Consider the following 22,444-nt stretch of genomic DNA (forward strand, 5'->3'; position numbering starts at 1 on the left):
TATCCAGGCCCTGGTGGCCCTCCTGTATGAGAGGTATCGAAGAGGACAAGAAGACCTCAAGAGGGAGATTCTCTTGTCTGTCGAATCTGTAGGGCAGGAAGATTAACATCAAGGATCTTCCCCCTTGCTCAGTAACCAACCCCTGGAAGCATGTCGAGCACATGCCAATCACTAGTGGACGACTTCGTCAACGACAAACTAGGCGCTGTCCCCCTTGAAGAGGTAGAGTTTTGGCCTAGTTTCGAGGCGTACCCGGACTGTTACATCCGTCTCAAGTCCAAGCCTGTTTCCAAGGAGGAAACCGAGCCTAAGGGGTCATAGTCTTTGACCACGCTAAGTCTCAATCTCTTTTGGCCGGAAACCTTAAGAACAAGGGCTACACCAACTCCAAGGTGCCGTCCCTTAGCAAGAAACATCCTTATTTTCTTTCTCCTGCCACCATGGTCTTCCCCTTTGCCAAAATGTCCTTGCTGGCAGTGTTGAAGGCAGTGGAGGAAAGGAAACCTTGCCCTACATTCGAGGAATGTGGGCCCCTCTCCCTCGCCCTACCCCCCGATGACAAGAACTGGAAAGACATCCAGTTCGGGAGCTGGATACGAAAGAGAGACTGGCCGCCTCCCTTTCCCTCCAAGTGCAATTGGAAACAATGGCCAGGGACACTCGGACCCCAGGTATGTATATGGTCTTAGCCAAGACACATCTCGCTACCTCGACGAAAGACTTTTACAGCTTCATCAGGGCTCGGCGAGCCTGCAGGGAATTTGTGTTTACGGATGCTGCCGTCAAACATGAACCCCGGAAACTGATCTCCTCCAACATTTGGGGGAAACACCTCTTCCCCGATAATCTCGTGAAAGAGATAGTTGACAGAGCTACCACCGAGAACCGTAACCTTCTCAACAAGTGAGGCATGTCAAGAAAGAGGAAATCTTCTCAGGATGAGGGCCCCCAGCCTAAGAAGAAATCTCATAAGCCTAGACTGCAGCAGCGACAGGCTAAGCGCCAGTTTCCGGCACCCGCTACTCCCCAGTTGGTGGCTCAGCCCCAACAGACCTTTCAGTTGGTCCCTCAGCCGGTGGTGGCCCAGTCACCAGAGTTTACCCCTGCCTATGAAAGGCAATCCACTACCTTTCGTCCCAGAGGTAGATGCTCTGGCAGAGACTCCTCCCGTCGCCCTTCCAGAGGGAGAGGAGGAAGGGGAGCAGGCGGCCGAGGTGGCAAACCCTCGGGAAACCAGAAGCAATGAAATGCTTTGGGTGGGAGGAAGACTCCGCCTCTTCCAGGATCGTTGGACCTTCGATCCTTGGGCTCACAGCATCATCAAGAACGGACTAGGGTGGAGCTGGGTTTCACCACCTTCAACCTTCCATCAATTCTTCCAACACCCCACCCCCGTCCTGGAAGAATACGTCCAAGAACTCTTGAACAAGAAGGTGATCAAGAGGGTGAAGTCCACCAGGTTCCAGGGAAGACTGTTCTGTGTTCCCAAGAAGGACTCCGACAAACTCAGTGTCATTTTGGACTTGTCTCCTCTCAACAAGTTCATCAAGAACAACAAATTCAAGATGCTAATTCTTCAGCACATCAGAGCCCTACTGCCCCAAAGGGAATTCACAGTCTCGATAGACTTGGCGGACGCCTATTGGCACATTCCAATGAATCGCCAGGCCTCCTCCTACCTAGGATTCAGGCTTCAAAGAAGACAATACGCCTTCAGAGCCATGCCCTTCGGACTCAACATAACTCCAAGGATCTTCACAAAGCTCGCAGACACGATAGTCCAACAGTTACGCCTTTAAGGCGTCCAGGTGATGGCTTACCTGGACGATTGGCTGGTATGGGCCGCATCCTCAGGAGAATGCTTGCAAGCATCAAGAAAAGTGACCCATTTCCTGGAACATCTGGGTTTCAAAATCCACACCAAGAAGTCTCGACTTTCTCCAGCTCAGAAGTTTCAATGGCTAGGAATCTATTGGAACCTCCAGTCACACCGTCTTTCCATCCCCCCGAAGAAAAGGAAGGAAATAGCGGGATCTGTCAAGAGACTCCTCAGATCCAAACGGATTTCAAGACCTCAACAGGAGCAGGTGCTCGGCTCCCTCCAGTTTGCTTCAGTGACAGGCCCAGTGCTATGAGCACAGCTAAAGGATGCTTCGGGAGTCTGGAGAAGTTATGCATCCATCGCTCGAAGAGATCTCAAGAGACCAGGCTTCGCTCACTCCTAAATTCATGGTCGGAGGCAAAGAACCTGAAGAAATCAGTTCCCCTTCAACCTCCACCTCCGTCGGTCGTTATCCACACGGATGCATTGCTAGAAGGGTGGGGTGGGGGGTCACTCCCCTCAATGACAAGTTAAAGGAACATGGTCTCCCCTATTCAAGACATTCCACATCAACTTCTTGGAGGCCATGGTGGTCCTTCTCTCTCTGAAAAGACTGTCTCCTTAACCCTCGTCCCACATCCGTCTAACCCTGGACAGTGCTGTTGTGGTCAGATGTCTCAACCGTCAGGGCTCAAGATCGTTCACCTTCAAGGATTCCACAATGTGATGGCGGATGCTCTATCGAGGACAACCCCGATAGAGTCAGAATGGTCCCTAGACGCAGGCTCGTTCTCCTTCATCTCTCGCAAAGTCCCAGAGCTGCAAAGCGACCTCTTCGCGACGAGCGACAACAAACAACTTCCTCGTTACGTGGCCCCTTACGAGGACCCCGGAGCAGAAGCAGTGGATGCTATGTCCCTGGATTGGAACAGATGGTCCAAGATTTACCTGTTCCCTCCACCCAACCTTCTGCTGAAAGTCCTCACCAAGCTGAGAACATTTCTAGGCACAGCAGCCCTAGTGGCACCCTACTGGCCACGGAGCAACTGGTTCCCCCTAATCCTGGAGTTACAACCCAAGATAATTCCCCTGCCGGACCCAGTTCTATCCCAGCAAGTTCAGAAGTCGACTGTCTTCGCTTCATCAAGGAAAACCAGAGACCTACAGCTCATGATTTTCTCTCCCTAGCCGTTAAGAAGAGGTTTGGGATCTCGAAGAAGAGTTTGGACTTCCTTGAGGAATACAAAACTAAATCTACCAGAAGGCAATACGAGTCTTCCTGGAAGAAATGGGTATCCTTTGTCAAGGCTAAGAATCCTACGGAAATCTCTATAGATTTTTGTCTGTCCTTTATTCACCTTCATGGACAGGTCTTGGCAGGCAACATGATTTCTACCTGGAAATCAGCCTTAGCAAGACCATTACTCTATGCCTTCCAGATCGACCTGTCTGACGACATCTTTAATAAGCTGCCAAAGGCATGTGCTAGACTCCGTCCCGCACCTCCTCCGAGACCTATCTCCTGGTCTCTCAACAAGGTGCTTCAATTCGCCTCAAGTCTGGACAACAAGTCTTGCCCTCTGAAAGATTTGACTCAGAAAGGGATTTTTCTTTTTGCTCTCGCCTCGGGAGCCCGAGTCATTGAGATTGTGGCTTTATCAAGAGAGGAGGGCCAGATACAGTTTGCTGACACAGGCGAACTTGCCTTCTTTCCTGACCCAACGTTTCTCGCCAAGAACGAGCTTCCCACCAAACGGTGGGGCCCCTGGAGAATCCGCCCCCTGAAGGAAGATGTCTCTCTATGCCCAGTAGAGAGTCTAAAGGTCTATCTTCGAAGAACTTCAGACTTTGGCGGAGGACAGTTCTTTAAAGGAGAAACATCAGGGTCTGATTTGTCACTCAAACAACTGAGGGCGAAGATCACCTACTTTATTCGCAGAGCAGATCCTGACAGTACACCCGCAGGTCATGATCCCAGGAAAGTCGCCTCTTCCCTGAATTTCTTCCAGATAATGGACTTCGAGAGTCTTTGTTCCTTCACGGGCTGGAAATCATCGAAAGTGTTTTTCAAACATTACGCTAAGCAGGTGCAAGTGTTAAGACGCCATGTGGTGGCAGCAGGTAGTGTGCTAAAACCTGCTGCTTAGTGCTACGTAGAACAGTGAGTTATTCGGGACTCTAACTCCAGTGCGAAACATTGTGAATTTAAGTGCCGCCTTTTGACACTAAAGGCAGTTCTCCTACAAGGTGAAGTAACATAGATTATAACATGTGTGCCACATGTTTTAACATGAAGTGTATATAAGACTTTCTTGAAAGACTATAGGCCTAGTTCCTCTAGAACTTATGTGTGCTATGGCAAGTTTTTTCTCTTTCAGATTCCACACACACTTCTTTGATGTCTAGTCTATGTTTTAATTGCATTTGATTATTGTAAAATTTTTTATCTATTTCATGCTAATCCTGTTTTATTGAATAAAAAGAGTATTAGGTTACCCTGTGCATCTCATTTCACCCTCTTTTTCTCATGAAATAAAATTACTGTTACAGACTTTATTACCCTTTGTTTTGATATTTTATGAACTATGTCATAAACTTGTTCTTTTGATGCATGTTCATCTAGATTAAGGTAACTTGTTCCAACACGAGTATACTTACCTTCTCTATCTGGCCCTGGGACCGACAGGTATCTCCGAGACTAGGCGAGTTCCTCTATCAAGCAACTTTAAGATGTTCCTTCTGTCCAATTAGGGCTTCCCTGCCAGGGGGGCAGGAAGCAGTAACATGGTATATGCTTATCTGAAGTGGCATGTGACGGATATGCCACAGGTCTCTGCAGTCATCAGACCAAAGGAATATAAAGGCCGATTCACACGACCCGTTTTCTTTCCGAGAGGCTGGCCGTCGGTTAACCGGCGTCTAGCTTTCTTACGTGTATTCAAATGCAACTGTTCACACGACCCGTTAGGCAGACGGCGGCCCTCGGACGTCAGCCGTCCGATTCGGCCCGGCTTTCTTTCCAAGAAACCTCGACCGGTTTGACGGACGTTAGCCATCCGTCCCAACCAACGTGTGGATGATGTTTTGTGTGAACGAGGACCTAGATTGTACCTGTTCGTTTCGTGGCCTACAACCCCGACTTTTTCTCATAGTATAGAGTCATAGAAATTAGTTAGTTTGTTGTTGACACCATGTATTAGAAGTTAATTGAACTTTGTCAAGGGTATGAGGAGATGTTTGACATGGCAAACAAGATGTATAGAAATAATTTACATAAATAAAAGATATGGAAAATGACTGGAGAGGCTTTAAATAAAACAGGTGAGTTTATCGCAATTTTAAAATTCTTGGCATGGTGCATAAAACATTATGAAGTTGCATAACTTATTTTATCAACAGTTACCAACCAACATCTTATAGTGTCAAAATTATCGTAATTTACTCGGTCCTAACGTGACAGAGTCTAAGTAAATAATGAAAACCGCGCGCTGGTAAACGGAAACGGAACGCCTCGTGTGAATGTACAACATTTCGATGGCGGTTAGCCACCACCCAGCCTGTCGGAAAGAAAACGGGTCGTGTGAATCGGCCTTTATTCAGAAGTCGAAAGGCACTACATAAAAGGGAAAAATCCACGATCATTAATTCTCTGGTACATTTCCATCAGGACGACATGGCTTGAGTCCAAAAAACGGATCTTGAGCGAAGCGAAAAATCTATTTTTGGGTGAGATGCCATGTTGTACTGATGGACCCACCCTTGTTCCCTATTTTGCCTTGTCTGACCCCTCCCAATCTCATAGCATCGTGGAGGCTGGCATATACGCTGAAAGGAATGACGATGGCGCGCTCTGGCGGCGTTATCCAAGATGGCGGCCGGATGTTGACATCGCCGAGTACCAAAACAGTAACGGAGGAGGAGAACTTTGTAACGGCTCCTGCCATAACTTGCCACCATTTCCCCCTCGAAGCGTGGATGCTATGTGGGGTGCAGATAGCTATGTGGAATGTCAAGCATGCGTCCCCTGTTGATATATGATATCCTAAGGAGAAACCTTATGGGTGCTCGTGCCAGAAGTTGGAATTCTGTGAAACCTTCATTGTTCCGTAACCGAAATACAAACCACGCTATTTACATAGGGTTTACCTTTTAGCGCAGCTGAAATGACGAGCCAATAGTTTTAACTAGGGTTAATTACCCCCGCGCTAGTTAGCGGGGGGTGGGGAAGGGTAGCTTGCTACCCCTCCCCCCTCCACACACCGGTGACTTGCTTCACTTCACTTTTGGCTCGGCTGTGATCAGACGTGTCTGCTCATCGTCCTCGTGACAGCCTTTAATTTTCTGCTTCTTCTTTACAGCGTGTGTGTTGGTTGGAAGTTGACCTTCATTATTATTTCTTTACAATGCGTACTTGCCCTGGAGTTGCCGGTCGTCCTTGTGGGACTTTCATGTCGGACGTAACTACGGATCCGCACACCCTTTGCCCTCAATGTCGGGGCCGATGGTGTGACCAGAAGAACATGTGCCGTGAGTGCAGGGAGTGGTCTGCCTCCCAGTGGGAGAGGTTTGGCCGTCGGCGTAAGAAGTAGTCCAAGAGAGACCGTTCTCCTTTGGGGTTAGCCTTGAAGGAGGAAGGTTCTCGGGACTCTTCTTCCGCCGCACAAACCTCCTCCGAAGCTCCCCCTCGTCCGCCTCCTAAGGAGAGTCGGCCGAGTGGTAGCGCAGGCCCTAGTTCTGTGTCCCGACCTTGGGTGGGGGGAAAGGGCGTCGCCTCCCATAGCTAGGCGGTTCCCCCTCCTCCTCCGGGGGAGGTTATTGATAATGCCTTAACCAATGATGATCTTTTACAGATTTGGTCGTCCCTGGGGCTTAAGGGCTTGCCCTCCAGGGTCGCTTTTATTGACCTTGTCTCGTTGGGGGCCGCTGTTAAGCAGTCGCCGGCGGTAGCAGAGGTAGACCCTCTGTTTATTGTCGACGTCGTGGTGACAGAAGCCTCCGACGTGGCTGGGCAATCCGCCGCAGGTGCTGTTGCGGATGATGGTGCTAAAGGCTCTCCTCCCCCTTTCGTACATCCTTCGAAGGGGGAAGTGAGTCCTTCGGTCTCTGCTGCTGCTCAACTTCCTTCTGAGGGAAGGGCTTTGACGGAGACTCCCCTTCGGAGGACCGATGGTCCCGACGATCTCCCCGAGGCCGCCTCCGCCATAAGGCTCACCGTCCGCTACACCGCAAGGGCCTCCCTTCCCCTTACAAGGGGGTTAAGAGGCTCCTTTTTGGGTCTTCATCCTCCGAGGGGGACTCTCCTCGTCAGCCTCAACCTACAGCTCCGTCTTCCTTGAACCTCTCTGCAGACCGTTAACCATCTCCTGTCAGATCTTCGCCTTCTGGAGAACTCGTCATCCGACGGGCAACGGTCCCTTCGGGGCTAAGGGATCCTTCCCTTCCACGAGCAGTGCTAGCGCACAGGCGCTCTCCTGCTCGCCAGCGCTCTTCTGATCGTCAGCGCTCTCCTGCTCGTGGGCGATCTCCTGCTCGTCGGCGCTCTCCTGATGTTCGCCCTCCTCGCCAGCGCTCTCCTGCTCGTCAGCTCTCTTCTGAGCGTCAGCGCTCATTTGAGGACCATCGCCCTGCGGTCTCTGACCATCCTACAGTTCCTGCTGAGCTCCCTGCTCACCATCTGCCTGATCCTGTGGCTACGCAACATCGTGCTGCGAGTGTGTCAAAAGCACATGTTCGCCAACGCGCCAGCGATCTTCCAGTTCCGGCTCGCCAGCGATCACCTCCGCGCCAGCGTTCACCTGCTCGCCAGCGTTCACCTGCTCGCCAGCGCGCACAGGCGATTTTAGTTTCGCCTATTCAACAGCGTTCTACGCGTCAGCGATCACCTGTCTCTCGGCGATCAACGGATCGCCCGCGTGTGTTACAGCCGGCGCGCCAACGTTCTCCAACGCTTCTGAAGGAACATGGTTCGCCAGCTACTAGCTCGCCATCGCGCGATCGCCCACTTGCGCGTGCTGCTCGCCATCGCGCGATCGCCCACTTGCGCGTGCTGCTCGCCATCGCGCGATCGCCCACCTGCGCATGCTGCTCGCCCACCTGCGCATGCTGCTCGCCATCGCGCGATCGCCCACCTGTGCATGCTGCTCGCCATCGCGCGATCGCCCACCAGCGCATGCTGCTCGCCATCGCGCGATCGCCCCTGCGCATGCTGCTCGCCAACGCGTCGACATGCCACAACGCGCCATCGCCAACCTGCGCGTCCGCGCTCACCAGCTCATCATCGATTGCCTGTGGATCTACATCGCCAGCGGTCTTTCTCATCCACGCGGCATCGTGTTTCCTCGCCGTCGCGCCAACACTTGCGTTCGCCGCCTCGGACACGTGTTCATTCACCTGCCCACGCTCGCACCCACTCGCCTGCGCGCCCGCGCGATCTTTCGCCTGCCCGCCCCCGCGACCGCTCGCCTGCGCGCTCGCGCGATCGTTTGCCTGCGGGCCCGCGACCGCTCGCCTGCGGGCCCGCGACCGCTCGCCTGCGGGCCCGCGACCGCTCGCCTGCGCGATCATCCACCTGCGCGCCCGCGCTCCCGCGCGATCATCGTTCGCGGCGAATTCCGCAGCCGCTGGTAGCAGCAAGAACGCGTGTTCCTAGTCGGCACTCGGGATCACCTCCACCCAAACACAGGTTGGTAGTGCAGGACAAGGAGAGGTTAGTACATCATTCTTCCCCACCTTCTTTTCAGGCAGGTACCGTGGTGTCCACTCCAAAGGATCGCCCGGTCCCTTTAACTTTAGCGAGGATTTCGGACTCTGTGTCCTTGGAGCAACAGACTTGGTTTGATCCGCTGGCACGGGCGTTAGTGTGGGTTATGAAACCAGCACTCGCCGACCAGGGTAACAAACCAACGGCTGTCTCTCCTACGCTGAAGAGAAAGAGAGGAGTGGACTTCGTAGTGACTTCCCTCAGGGCGAAGTTGGTTCCCAAGAGGTCGGTAGCAAAGGTCCCTTCTCCTGCACGAGTGCTTTCTCCTTCTCCCGTGGACGAGGCCTCTCCGTCCTCAGGTGAGTCCAGTGGGGCGGTAGTCTTCCCCTCGGCACCAGGGGGGGACACTTCGCTTCATGCAGGAGAATCGTCTCGTAAGGAAGGGGCCCCTTGAACCTTATTGTTGGGATTCTGTATCCCTCCCAGGAGGGAATCCAAGGACTCCAAGACCGTCCCTAAATCCTCTGCATGGATTCGTCAGGAACCCACGACTACCCGGGGGAATGTCCACGTGTCACCCCAGGAAGAGATCCCTGGGGCAGGAGACTTAGCAGGAATCTGAACATGCCTTCTGGCAGGTCCTAAGCCTGATAAGGCAACTTGACGGGCTTATGGATCCAGTCATCGCCCCCCGTGAAGGCAAAGACACGATTTTGGATGCAGTCTTTGACGTTCGGAAGGCCCCTAAGACCAGTGCGGCTGTGCCCTGGTCTCGGGGGCTGAAGAGTGCCAGGGCTAGGGCCACCGCTCAGCTCGCACTTCTTGCCTTTTCCAGTCGTTCCACTGCCGGGAACAAGCTCATCCCTTCTCCTCGTCTTCAGCATAGGAGGTATTTCGAGATCCTGGGTGAGCACAACCTCGCTCTTCCTCTCCATCACTCTGTGGAGGAGCTGGCGAAGGGAGTTCCCCTTGAGAAGCTCTCTGCCCGGCAGGTGTCGTTCTCGGCGGCAGAGATCCTTAGCCATGAGAAGGTTGCTAAGTGTGCCATGCAGGCCACTTCGTGGCTGGACTTTTGGCTAGGATCTCTGGGCATCCTATTGCGATCGGAGGACTTGTCCAAGGAGACCAATAGGAAGGCCCTGGAGACCTTCTTGCTCTCGGGCACCCGCTCCATCGAGTTTTTGGCGCACCAGGTTACCACCCTGTGGGCCAACTCGGTGTTGAAGCGTCGCGATGCTGTGTCTGAGAGATTCCATCCGAAGGTCCCTGCCATGGATGTGTGTAGGCTCCAACATGCTTCCCTTCTGGGGGAGAACCTGTTTGAGCCTCAAGACATGGAGCGAACGGCTGAGAGGTGGAGGAAATCCAGCACGGACTCCCTTACAACTCGGCCCTATAAGCCTCCAGCCCCGCCAAACCAGCAGCAACAGCCTCGTAAGGCTCCCAAACAGGGACCGGCAGTTAAGAAGGTGGTGTCTAAGCCCCAGCCCTTTCCAGCCAAGGTCAAAAGGGGCGGTAAGTCCTGCAGGGGAGGCAAGACTCCTAGGGGTGGCGGCCGCGGCCGCAAGCCCTAGGGGTGGCAGTCCCCCTGCGTGTCCACCTGAGGGGGATGCCTTCAGCGTTGCGTCCGCAGGTGGCAGCAACACGGGGCCGATGCTCGGATAGTCTCAGTGATCGGCCAAGGCTATCGCGTCCCGTTCACAACATCTCAACCTCCCCTGACAGCGAATCCAGTGTCGTTGAGCTCCTATGCCACAGGATCGGCAAAGGGGCTGGCCCTTCGGGCGGAAATCGAGACCATGCTCAAGAAGGGTGCTCTCCAGGAGGTCGTCGACGGCTCCCCAGGCTTCTTCAGTCAACTCTTTCTTGTAAAGAAGGCGTCTGGAGGCTGGAGACCTGTCCTCGACCTCTCGGCTCTGAACGGGTTTGACAAGCAGACTTCGTTCAGCATGGAGACAGCGGACACGGTCAGACTTGCGGTGAGACCTCTAGACTTCATGTGCAAACTGGATCTAAAGGACGCATACTTCCAGATCCCAATCCATCCGTCTTCCAGGAAGTACCTGAGATTTTGAATAGGCAACAAGATCTACTAGTTCAAGGTGCTCTGTTTCGGTCTCTCCACAGCTCCTCAGGTGTTCACCAGAGTGTTCACCCTGATTTCATCTTGGGCGCACAGGAACGGCATTCGTCTCCTTCGTTATCTGGACGATTGGCTGATCCTAGCAGACTCGGAGTCGACCCTTCTTCGGCACCGAGACAGGCTTCTGGATCTTTGCCAGGATCTGGTGATCGTGGTAAACCTCGAGAAGTCCTCTCTGCAGCCGTCCCAACGACTGGTTTATCTAGGCATGCTAATAGACACCAATCTCCACAGAGCCTTTCCATCAGACGACCGGATAGCAAGACTGAGGAGGGTGGCGGAACCCTTCCTCAGGCGAAAAGAACTCCCCGCGCAATCGTGGTTGCGTCTCTTAGGTCACCTATCCTCCCTGGCCCGTCTGGTTCCAAACAGCCGCCTCAGGAGGAGATCCCTTCAATGGCGGCTCAAGTCCCGGTGGAATCAAGGATCCGATTCCCCGGACATTCTGACCCCAATGGGGTCTCTGGAACAGACGGACTTGCGGTGGTGGCTGGTCGACGAGAACCTGCGGAAGGGAGTGAGTCTTCTGGTCGTCCACCTGGAATTGACTCTGTTTTCGGACGAGTCATAAGAAGGGTGGGGGGCGCAAGTTCTGAACCAGAGGGCCTCAGGTCTTTGGTCAGAATCAGAAAAGTGCCTACACATCAACCTGCTAGAATTGAAGGCCGTCTTTCTGGCTCTTCAGCAGTTCCAACGGTCTCTGGCGGGTCACTCCGTGGTGGTGATGAGCGACAACACCCCGGTAGTGGCTTCTATCAACAAGCAGGGAGGCACTTTTTCGCAACAGCCATCCCATCTTGCAGTAGAGATTCTGAGGTGGACCGAAACCCACGCGATAACACTATCAGCTCGCTTCATTCCTGGCAAGAGGAATGTGCTCGCCGACAGTCTGAGCAGGGCTTCGCAGATAGTGAGTACCGAGTTGTCTTTGGATCCTCAGATAGCCAACAAAGTCCTGACTTTGTGGAGTTCCCCGACTGTGGACTTGTTCGCGACAGCCTTGAACTTCAAGCTGCCCCTGTACTGCTCCCCAGTCCCGGACCCCAAGGCACTCTGGCAAGATGCTTTCCAGCAACGGTGGGACAACATCGAAGTGTACGCCTTCCCACCATTCTGTATGATGAGAAGGGTGCTCAACAGGACCAGACTATCGGTCAACTGTTCGATGACTCTGGTAGCTCCTCTATAGAATCACGCGGAATGGTTTCCGGACCTTCTGCAGCTCCTGACGGAACTCCCGAGGGAGCTTCCTCCCCGACACGAGCTTCTCAGACAACCCCACTCCGGCGTCCCTCACAGGGCCGTAGCCTCGCTTCGGCTTCACGCCTGGAGACTATACAGCGTCTCCTCGCAGAGAGAGGCTTTTCGCAACAGGTTGCGGAGACAATGTCTCGGCACCTGCGAAGGTCCTCTGAGGGAGTCTATCAAGCAAAGTGGAGAGTCTTTTGTGGTTGGTGTCGTGGATGGGGTATCTCTTCACTCGATGCCACTATTCCAGCAATAGCGGACTTCCTCGTGTATCCGTTGGAAGAAATGCACCTGTCTGTCTTGGCAGTGAAAGGCTATCGCTCAGCCTTAAGCTTGGCCTTCAGATTGAAGGGCGTGGATATTTCTTCATCGCTAGAACTCTCTTTACTCATACATAGCTATGAGCTTACCTGCCCCCAGTCGGAAGTGAGACCCCCTCCTTGGAACGTGGTTCGAGTCCTCAGGTCTCTTAAGAGACCTCCCTTCGAGCCATTACGCCAGGCCCCCGATCGCCACCTGTCTTGGAAGACGGCTTTCCTGCCCGCCTTGGCTTCGGCCAAGCGGGTTAGTGAACTTCATGGTCTCTCGTACGACATCGCCCATTCAAGGGGATGGGGGGAGGTAACGTTCAGGTTCGTCCCTGAGTTTGTTGCCAAGACTCAGAATCCTGGAGTGCCGGATCCTCGGTTCGACTCTTTCAGGATCGCGAGTCTCCGTTCTGTAACAAGCGACCCAGACCAGCTGCTACTATGTCCAGTGAGGTGTCTGAGGCACTACTTGAAGAGAACGGCTGCAGTCCGTCCTCAAGTGCAAGCTTTGTTTGTGAGCACAGGCAGGACTAAGAGGAGGGTCACCAGGAACACCATCTCAGCTTGGATTCGAAGGGTTATCCACCATGCCCTGAATCCTGACCCTCCTCCGTCACGTCGCCCTCGGGCCCACGATGTCAGGGGTATTGCTACATCCCTGGCCTTCAAAAGAAACTTCTTTGTGACGCAGGTACTTCAAGCTGGGGTCTGGAAGCGTCAAACGACCTTCACAGCCCACTACCTGCAAGACGTGACCCACAGGAGCCTCGATACGTTCTCTATCGGCCCTGTGGTGGCTGCACAATAGCTGGTCTAACCTCAGGCTCCTTTTTGGACAAGTAGCAGTAGGTTGAGGGCGTGGTTACCCGGTCTTAGTCTGCGTGAATGAAAGAGTATGTTTGACCCTTACTTCTTTCTTCATTCTCCCCTCTCTTGGGGAAGCAGCATCCTGGTCCTCGCATAGCTGACCTCGACCTCTGCAGGTAACCCATGCTTCTTTGTGCTCCTAGTATTAAGCTTAATACTGTTGCGTCTCCCATACCCTGACGAGGTGGTATGGGGAACGTCCTATCCTAGAATTCCTATCTGAAGGAACTTGTGAGGTACAGGGGCTCCCTCTCTCTAGTGCTGCTCACTGAGGGATCGAGCTCCCGGGCAAGCCGAAGTCAGTAAGGCTGGGGACTTTCCACCCTTCCTAAGGGGTAAGTCACCCTATGTAAATAGCGTGGTTTGTATTTCGGTTACGGAACAAATGACAAATTCGAAGATAATTTGTATTTTTCCTAACTATACAAACCTTAGCTATTTACACATATGTGCCCGCCATCCCTGACCCCCAAGTCAAGTCCTACCTCTAAGTGAAGTAAGTCACCGGTGTGTGTAGGGGGGAGGGGTAGCAAGCTACCCTTTCCCACCCCCCGCTAACTAGCGCGGGGATAATTAACCATCGTTAAAACTATTGGCTCGTCATTTCAGCTGCGCTAAAAGGTAGACCCTATGTAAATAGCTAAGGTTTGTATGGTTAGGAAAAATACAAATTATCTTCGAATTTGTCATGTTTGGTTCTCTGGGAATGTCTACTGTAATCATGTGTACCCTTGGGAAGCTGCTGAAGGAACCTTCCATCAGGACGACATAGCCATCTCACCCAAAAATAGATTTTTCGCTTCGCTCAAAATCCGTTTATGTATGCTGGTCAAATAGGATGACATAACATATGGTATTTCATGTCCACCTAGATGCTTGATATGGACGAACCTCATCCAAATTTAGGAGTTGACTCAAAAAACTTACAACTAAATTCGAGCTATCGTGTGTGCAGCAGGCATTGCTCCACCAAAAACTACCTACATCCAGCTTCTGACAAACTTTGCCCGAATGCCTACCCAGATCAACATGTAGAAGGTATATGTTATCTATTTTATTTATGTGTTTAGTCATTACAATATTATCACCTGATTTTTTTTTATCTGTGAAACTTTTTTTCTACATAAAAGGCTGCATCTATTGCACATTACAGGTTCTACTAGCTGCACCAGATCAGATGTTGACCCTTTAAAGACAAGTGAGTTATTGAAAAATGCTGATTTAATTGTTGTCATATAAAGTTTAAATGCCTTTTTACACGTGGGTATGCTACAAAGGAAAATGCAACGTGAGTATTCTCGCAAGCACTTTTGCTGTACTTTAATCTGATTGCAGAATAAAGTACACAGAGCCCTTGACAGTATTTTCACCTTTCATTTTCCTTCATGGCATTCTTTGTTTCATCCCATTTATATTTTTTTCCATGTGCAATTTTTGATACATCTATTCATATATGTATGTATGTCTTTGATAATTTATATAATTGTAGTACATAATTTAGTAAAAGGATTTTCGTAGATTTATTCATATACAGTACATATATTTTGTATAATGCACTTATTGTTGCAATACATATTTTCAGATACATCAATAGATTTACACCACCAATCAAATTATACCTCAAATTGGTTGCTGGCTTATCCCAACAATAATTTGCTCAACCTTGAATATGCTATGTATTTGATGTGCAGTATTTGATGTGTAATTTATATATGTTTAGCTCTTCTGAAATGGTAAGTGCATCACAATTATTTTAAATATAGTTAATCTTGTAGGTACCATTCCTGCTCTGGAGAATAGATCATCTGAGATAAAAACTTCATCCTTGAAACATGGTGAATGGCCTATGCTTTTGGTAGATATTACAGTTTTGCTTTTCTTAACTAGAATTCATATAGTAGGTATAGATTGACCTTCAAGATTTTGCTATATCATGCTACATTTATATTCACTTTGTCTTCAGTGAAAAGGTGTTAAACTAATTGTTGTTTGTTCCGTAACCGAAATACAAACCACGCTATTTATATTGGGTTTATCTTTTAGCGCAGCTGAAATGGCGAGCCATTAGAATTTAACGAGGGTGTATTACCCTCGCGCTAGTTAGTGGGGGGGGGGGGGTAGGGGAGTGGTAGCTAGCTACCCCTCCCCCCCCCCCCCTCACACACCTGGTGAAGCTCACTTTCACTTTTGGCTCGTACTGGGACAGACGTCTCTGTCTTTGTCCTCGTATGGCAGCCATTGTTTGTTTTGTCTTTACTTAATCACTTACTTTTCTTTTACTCAATATATATGTAAACATTTTTTCATGTTCGTATATACAGTATTTTTGAGTATAGAAATCAGTAAGTTTCCTTTTCAGAGATGTGTGTGTAGTGTACGATATCTCCGTGGAGCCCTCGGCAGTTTAGGCCACCATGGTGTAATTTCATGGGTCGCGATCGAGTTTGACTTCGGTCTTTCTCTCTCTCTCTCTTGAGGTCGTTCACCTTTTTACTACGTTACTACGCCTTTTGTAGCTTCCTTCCCGTGTGGGGGGGGGGGGTTGCTACGCCGTACGTTTTGTCTTAATTAGTTTATGAATCTAATTGTATTTGTTAATTTTTCAGCTTTGTAGAACGATTCCTTTCGGGGTTTTCATTCTTTCTTTAGTGTTCATTCATTTTTAAATTACATAATTACATAGTTTCATGATTATAATTGTTACAATTCTGTTTTGGTTGCAGCTCTCCTTCCGTGAGTGTAAGTGGTTGTGAGGGCACGTGCCTGTTGTGTAATTCTTGTTTTCCTTTCCCTCGGGATTCCTCTTTGGAACCTTCCCGGGGGAATGAATGTGTACTAATGATATATGTTTTATTTTTTTACAGTTACCGATCTAGTTCGTTTCTGTAATATGGCAATGGTGTGAGCTGTCTTGTTGAGACCTAAGGATTCAGCTGTTGCTGCCTCCCCTTGGGATTTTCGTCAGGGGCGTGTCTCCTTCTACTGGAAGTACTCCCGTGACAATTGACAGCCCTCCAGTTCATTTTAAAACTCAGGAGGCTCGCCTCCTTGGGTGGGTAACTTTCCTTCCGAGGGAAGTTTTTCCTGTCCAGGCTTGAGTTTTTCCCCTTTTTGGGGGTTCTTCTCTTGCCTTTTTTTTTTTTTTTTTCTCGTGCGACTATGCTCTTGGTGCTGAGCGGTCGCACCTGCAGTTTCGCTCAAGGGGCTGGGCAATTGCAGGAGCCCCTCTTCGGAGGATTGCTCCTTTTAGGTCACTGGCTGACCGGTCTCTTCTACGAAGTGTTTCTCTTTCGTTCGCGAGAGAGTACACTCATAGAGACTCCTCTTCGGAGGATTCTTCTGCTGTTGTTGCTGTTGGCCTCCTTCGCCGTAAGGCTCACCGTCCGCCTCGTCGTAAGGACCTCCCACCTCCCTATAAGGGTGCTAAGAGGCGCCTTTTTGAATCTCCGTATGGACAACGGTCTTCTGACGGACATCAGTCTCCCGGCGGACAGACAACAGTCTTCCGGCGGACATCAAGTCTCCCGACAGACAACGATCCCTTCGGGGCAAAGGGTTGCCTCCCACCGGGGTTCTTCCCTTGCGTGTCAGGGTTCCCCTGCGCGCCCTTCTGCTATGTTCTCTCCTGCTCAGTATTAGCGCACAGGCGCTCTCCTGCTCCTGCTCAGTGTTAGCGCACTGGCGCTCTCCTGCTCATCAGCGCTTTCCTGATCGCTAGCCCTCTCCTGTTCGCCAGCGCTCTCCTGTTCGTCAGCGCTCTCATGATGATCATCTCTGCTGTTCCTGTTGGTTCCTGTTACGCGCCCTGTGTGCCCACATTCGCCCTCGCGATCTAGAACTTCGGTTCAGGTCTGGGTCAAGGACTCTTCTTCTACGCGCAGGCTTCCACGCGTTGCCTTCTGCTCGCCAGCGACCTTAGACGCTTCAACGTTCACCTGGTCGTCAGCGATCTCCTACGCGTCAACGATCGCCATCGATCTGCCACGCGTGTCGGTTCCCCTGAACACCATCAGTAGCAATCTAGCGCTCGCCTGCTGTGGACCACGATCTCCGGTAGTTAAGTTTGGCCGTAGATTTTCCTCCTGCTCGCCAGCGCTCACCTTTACTTCTGTCCTTCTGTGCGCCAGCTTTCTTCAATCGTGCCACGCACCATTGGGCGCCAACGGTTTTCGGACCGTCTAGGATCGCCTGATTAACAAATTGCTTCAGCGCTCACCTTCTTGATGCACCTGCGTGCCTTCTGTTAGCGCGATGCGCGCTAACCATCACTAGTCTCTCTCGCGTTGGCAATCGCCTACGCGCCTGCGCGATTCTTCACCTGCGCGCTAGCATTTTGTTAACGCACCACCGCTTGCCAGTGCGCTGTCGCTTGCCGACGCGCCATCGTTTGCCGACGCGCCATCGCTTGCCAACGCGCCTTTACTCTCCTACGGGCTATCGCTCGCCAGAACGCGTCAACGCGCCATCGCTCGTCAACGCGACATCGCCCGTCTACGCGTCATCGGTCTCCTGACAGCATGCGCTCACCCGTGCAACCACGTGCCTGCGCGGCCACACGCCCACGTGCCCTCGCGACCGCACGCCTACGCTCATGCGCGACCGCGCACATGCTCTCCAATGTTCGCCCGCGCGCGAACCAACGGTATTCCATCGCGCGGACGGACGGGGTTCCGTCGCGCGGGCCGACGGGGTTCCGTCGCGCGGGCCGACGGGGTTCCGTCGCGCGGGCCGACGGGGTTCCGTCGCGCGGGCCGACGGGGTTCCGTCGCGCGGGCCGACGGGGTTCCGTCGCGCGGGCCGACGGGGTTCCGTCGCGCGGGCCGACGGGGTTACGTCGCGCGGGCCGACGGGGTTTCCTCGCGCGAACGTCGGCTTAATTCTTGCAGTATCCATTGCTCGCCTATGGGTTATCGCTCGCCGACCACCAGCTCTCGCCCTTCCTACCACGCTCGCCGACCACCAGCTCTCGCCCTTCCTACCACGCTCGCCGACCACCAGCTCTCGCCCTTCCTACCACGCTCGCCCTTCCTACCGCGATTCCCATTGGGGTTTCGCAGCATGGCCAGCCTGGCTAGTCTTCTGGAGCGTATTTCTGGAACGCGGCCTCACCCCGTAAATGCAGAGCATGGCGCATGCAAGAATAAGAAGAATCTTCAGGGAGGTCTGAGCAACATTCTTCTCTCCAGAACCTGGGTTAGCCCTTCCCCGTCATTCCCTGGAAGGGTTTTTTGCGGTGGACTTTCCGTTAAAGATTTCTCCACCGGCTAAGGGGTGACTGGTTTACCCCTTTCTCTTCTCTATCTCGTGAAAGGGGCTTACCAGGTCCTTTCCCTCCTCGGTTGCTACCCGAGGTTTTGTTCAAGGAAGCTACAGGAAGGATGGTACTTTCCTACTCTTGGGCTCAAGCACCTTGGCGTTTCGTCGTCAAGTATCGAACTTGCAGGCAAGCTCGATGTTGGACCATCTGGACGCAATGACCGAGGGCTTCCTTTCGGGTGTCTCATCCGTGGATGTCGACAACCTCAGACACCCTTCCATCGTTGAGAGGAGTTTTGTTTGTGCCCAAGGACAGAGACATAAACAACGTCTGTGCGGAGGAAGTTGACTTCCGTTTTCACTCCTCCAAGGCGCTTTCTTCCAGACCCTGCAGGGCTCCAGCGCCTCTTTCTTTCAGCCACGTCGGCCTAAGTTATCGGACCGGCTACGACAACTGAGACAGGGGGTCCAATTGCAGTTCCCTCCTGTCAGTAACAGATGACACGGGAGGCTCTCCCGGGGGGGGCATAGTCCTAGAGGGAGCGGCAGAGTTCACGAACTCTAGGATTAGCACCTCCCCCCTTGTAGGTTTCACGCTGGGAGGATGCCTAAGGTTACTCCTCCAAGGCGCTTTCTTCCAGACCCTGCAGGGCTCCAGCGCCTCCTTCTTTCAGCCACGTCGGCCTAAGTTATTGGACCGGCTACGACAACTGAGACAAGGTGTCCAATTGCAGTTCCCTCCTATCAGGAACAGATGACACGGGAGGCTCTCCCGGGGGGGGGCATAGTTCTAGAGGGAGCGGCAGAGTTCACGAACTCTAGGATTGGCACCCCCCCCTTGCAGGTTTCAAGCTGGGAGGATGCCTAAGGTTACTCATCCGGATGACAGCTTCCCGATGCCCATTCCAGCACGATCTCTGTGATCAGCCAAGGATGTCACGCCTGCCGTCTCTGTCAGCGAATTCAGTGTCTCTGAACCTCTATGCCATAGGGTCGGCAAGAGTTTGCCCATTTGGGCAGAATGATCCATGCCTTAGGAGAAGGTCCTCCATAGGATCGTCGACGGCTTCACCCCGGCTTCTTCAGTCGATCCTTTCTTGTAAGGAAGTATCTGAGACGGGAGTTCCGTAGTCGACCTCTCAGCCCTGATCAAGTTAGTCGAACAAACTTCGTCCAGCGTGGAACAGCAGAATCAATCAGACTGGTAACGAGGCGACAGGACTACTTAGGCCCTGGATCTGAAGGACAGGTACTTTCAGTTTCCAATCCATCCATCTTCCAGGAAGCTCGTGGAATTCAGCCTAGACTACAGATGTTCCTGCTTAAGATGCAGTGTGGCGATCCCGTCGTGGCATCACAGGTTTTTTTCCTCAGAGAACTCTCCCTGCTTTCCTCATGGCCGCTCGGGTGCAGGCTTCCTCCTCCTTCGCCTTTTGGAGGTCTGGTCAACTCCGGTAGGCTCGGGTTCGACCTTCTTCAGCGCCGGGACAGGCCTCTGGATGCTTACCGTGAGTGGGGGTTCATGGTATTTTGCTAGGAGCCTTCTCTTCTTCTGCCTCAACGTCTGGAGTATCTAGCCACGATATTAGGGCAACGGCCTTACCACGTTAGAAACCCCGCTTCTCGTCCGTCCAGCGAGGTTAAGCAACGGCGGTTCTGTTCGGTACTTGGATGGGTGACCGCCTGGGGACGCCAGATTCTGTTACCACCTCCTCCGAGCCTTCCCTTCAGTTGACTGTGGCAAGGCTGAGGAGAGTCGCAGTACCTGTTCTCAGTCAAGCAGAGCTTTCAGCCCTACCTTGGAACGTCTCCTAGTTCTCTTTTCCTCATTGACCCATCTAAAGTTCTGAACGGTCGCCTCAGGACAAGTTCCCTTTGAGGCGGCCCAAGTTCCGGTGGTTTCAAAGCAACGATTAACCGGAATTTCTGGCCCCTATGGGACCAGCGGAACGATTAGACCTGCAATGGGTGTTGGCCTATGGAACCTCTTGATGGCAGTGGATATTCTCGTCCTTTCCCCACATTTTTGATGCTGTTCTCGGACTCGTTAAAGAAAAGGGGGGGGGGGGGGCATGTTCCGGTCCAGGCCTATGGTCAGGACCTGAAGGATACCTCTCCATCATTCAGGCAGGCTTAGGGGCCGTAGTCTGGCCCCTCTACAGATCCTACAGCTCCTGCCGAGTCGCTCCGTGCGCGTCGACTTAATGGTTCTGGCGTGTTCTAGCCAGCAGGGGACGCATTTTCACTCCTTCGCATCTTGCAGTAGTGATACCGAGATGATTTGAGATACTCTCAATACCACCATCGGCTCTCTCATTCCGGGCATAGGAAGGTTCTCTCCGACTATCTGAGGAGAGCCTCGTAGAGAGTAACCAGCAAGTCCTGGTCTGGGGGAACTGATCGCGACAGCTTGGAACCTCAAGCTTCCGCTGTTCTTCCCCCCAGTCTCAGACCCCGAGACTCTGGCAAGATGCATTCCGGTGATGGTGGGACGACATCGACGCCTGCGTCTTCCCTCCTTTGTTGTCTGTTGAGAATGGGTCTCAACAAGACCAGGTTGTCTGTCAACCTTTCAATGGCCCTGAGAGCTCCACTGGGACTATGCGCGGAACGGTTTCCGGACCCTCTGCTTCCCCTGACGGAACTCCCGGGAGAGCTTCTCCCACGGCACAGGCTACTCAAACAACCACACTGCAACATCTTTCACGAGCCGGGGCGTCGCTTCGGCTTCATACCTGGAGACACTACGCCTCCTCCTCAAGAAGAAACAACCCGCTACAGTCTCGGGACGGAGGTCGCGTCATCTGCGATAGTCATCCGCAGGGGTCTTCCAGGCGAAGTGGAGAGTCTTCTGTGGTTGGTGTCGTGGGAGGTATAGCTCTTCCCTTGAGGCCTCATCTCCAGCAATAACGATCTTATTGCCTTTCGGCGGGAGGAAACTCCTTTCCGCCCTCAGCAAGGAAGCCTGTCGCTCGGCCTTTCCCTGACCTTCAGGCTTAAAGGAATAATTTTTTCCTTCCCGCTGGACCTTTCCTCGCTCGGACTCAAGGACATTCATCTCGACCTGACTCCAGACCCTCCCCCGTCACGTCGCCCTACAGCACGATGTCGGATACATCGCAACGTCCCTCGCCTTCGAGTAATACTACTCTGTGACGCAGGTGCTACAAGCTGGAGTCTGGAAGTGTCTAATGACCTTCGCAGCCCGCTTCCTGCTGGGCGTGACCCACAGGAGTTTCGATACGTTTTCTATCGCTCTGTGGTGGCTACAAAACAGCTGGTCTAACCTCAGGCTCCTTTTTGGACAGATAGCAGAAGGTTGAGAGCATTGTTATCAGGTTTTAGTCTGCATAAACGAAAGAAGTATGGCTGGCCCTTATTTCTTTCTTCATCATCCCCTCTACTGGGAAGCAGCATCCTGGTCTCTGCATAGCTGACCTCGAACCTCTGCAGGTAAACCATGCTTCCTTGTGTTCCGAGTATTGAGTCAATACTGTTGCGTCCCCCATACCCTGACGAGGTGGTATTGGGAACGTCCTAACCCAGAGTTCCTTCTGGAACTCCAGGTCAACTGCCTAGGACGGGTCACACTTCTTCCTTCACACACAAGCTTATGTAAGCCACACGGTTCCTTGCGGAGCAAGGAACTTGTGAGGTGCAGGGACTCCTTTTCTCGAGTGCGACTCACTCGGATTCTGAGTTCCCGGGTAAAGCCAAAGCCAGTATGGCTGGGGACTTTCCACCCTACCTAAGGGGTAAGTCCCCCAATGTAAATAGCATGGTTTGTATTTCGGTTACGGAACAAATGACAAATTCGAAGATAATTTGTATTTTTCCTAACCAAACAAACCTTAGCTATTTACACATATTTGCCCGCCAGCTCTGTCCCCCAAGGCAAGTCCTACCTCTAAGTGAAAGTGAGCTTCACCAGGTGTGTGAGCTACCACTCCCCCCCCCCCCCCGCTAACTCGCGCGGGGGTAATACACCCTCGTTAAATTCTAATGGCTCGCCATTTCAGCTGCGTTAAAAGGTAAACCCAATGTAAATAGCTAAGGTTTGTATGGTTAGGAAAAATACAAATTATCTTCGAATTTGTCAT

This window comes from Palaemon carinicauda, chromosome 13 (assembly GCF_036898095.1).
Source record: "Palaemon carinicauda isolate YSFRI2023 chromosome 13, ASM3689809v2, whole genome shotgun sequence".
In the NCBI taxonomy this organism is placed as follows: domain Eukaryota; kingdom Metazoa; phylum Arthropoda; class Malacostraca; order Decapoda; family Palaemonidae; genus Palaemon; species Palaemon carinicauda.